Source organism: Crocuta crocuta, unplaced genomic scaffold (assembly GCF_008692635.1).
Source record: "Crocuta crocuta isolate KB4526 unplaced genomic scaffold, BGI_CrCroc_1.0 scaffold300, whole genome shotgun sequence".
Classification (NCBI taxonomy): Eukaryota; Metazoa; Chordata; class Mammalia; order Carnivora; family Hyaenidae; genus Crocuta; species Crocuta crocuta.
The window spans coordinates 798,876-800,395 of record NW_027533266.1 but is presented as its reverse complement, the minus strand read 5'-3'; the positions used below and the strand labels follow the sequence as shown (position 1 = coordinate 800,395).

Below are 1,520 nucleotides of genomic sequence, written 5' to 3'. Positions count from 1 at the left end.
CTGTGGAAAATTATCTACTTATTAGAAAATCTACAATGGCACTAACATCATGACATAGGTTTGATTTTTTTCCTGAATATCAAAGAAATTCTGACCTATGATATTTGTATGATAATAATTTTTTTAAATTAGAGATAATGTTCTCTACATAGATATTGTAGATACATGTTATTTTCATTTACATATTTTATATCCTCGCATTATAAGCCTGTTCCTATGAATAAGCTAGTCTAATAATTTTAATGGATTCAAATAAATATAATAAACACAACCGGTCAAAACCTAGTTCACAGAAATGTTTTCAGTTGAAAACTATGGAATTAGACTTTTCTTAGCATCCTTATTTTAATTCTTTTTTTAAGTTTATTTATTTATTTTGCTCTCATGTACACAAACAAGCAGGGGAGGAGCCTGGACAGAGAGAGAATCCCAAAAAGTCTCCATGCTGTCAGTGCAGACATAGATGTGAGGCTTGATCTAACCATGAAATCGTGACTTGAACCCAGACCAAGGGTCAAACACTTAACCGAAAGAGCTACTCAGACACCCCTCATTCTTCACTTTCTTAAAACAATTTCTATAACATACTTTTCATTTTATAGCTTTTGATTATATGTATAAATTATCTACTATTAATATTTTTTATATGCTCTTCAATATACAATTTATCTCTAATTGAAATATGTTTACTTGGGGCGCCTGGGTGGCTCAGTTGGTTGAGCGTCTGACTTCCGCTCAGATCATGATCTCCTAGTTCGTGGGTTCAAGCCCCGCGGCGGGCTCTGTGCTGACAGCCAGCTCAGAGCCTGGAGCCTGTTTCAGATTCTGTGTCTCCTCTCTCTGACCCTCCCCTGCTCACTCTGTCTCTCTCTCGCTCAAAAATAAATAAAATATTTAAAAAGGAAATATGTTTACTTATCTTAATGACTTAATGAATTAGTTAATTAACTAATTGTAATTCTCTTCCTTTTCTGCTGGAAATGTTTTGGTGATCCATTGAGCTATTTGCAAACAACTGCATTCAGCTCTCTCAAGTATTTCTTTTTCTTTCACCACTTAGTGAACTGATCCCCTGGGGAATCAAGGGTGACATATTTGGTTTTTAAAAAAAGAAAGTAAGAAAGAAAGGAAGGAAGAGAAAACCTGCATTTTGATAACCTAGCACTTACGGTCTGGGCTTATGAGACTTTAATTAAAATTTTATTGATCCCATGATTACTTTATATACCTTATTGCTTTGTGTTTTTAATCACAACAATTGAAAACTGTCTGCAGTGTTTTATTCTTCAGACTAAGTAGCACCAGATGTTCGAAGTAAACAAAATTCAGAAGATATGTGGATTATTTTTCTTTTATATAAGAATGGGAGTCCACATTTCCTTCCTTAGGCACCTTGTATTCATAGGTGTGGTTTATCAGTTATTATCTTTAGCTCCCTATAACATGTAAGGATAACTAAAAAATCCCACATGCTAAGCTAATTAAAACATATTCTTCCTTAGTTTCCTCAGTGTCAAACT

General features: G+C 33.9%; 1 non-coding gene across 1 annotated transcript; it reads left to right on the top strand.

Moving 5' to 3' along the window:
• Positions 1 to 697: 697 nt before the first annotated feature.
• TRNAG-UCC (transfer RNA glycine (anticodon UCC)) lies at positions 698 to 782 on the top strand. Its single transcript has one exon. It is a non-coding gene; the product is annotated as a tRNA-Gly (tRNA).
• Positions 783 to 1,520: the final 738 nt, after the last annotated feature.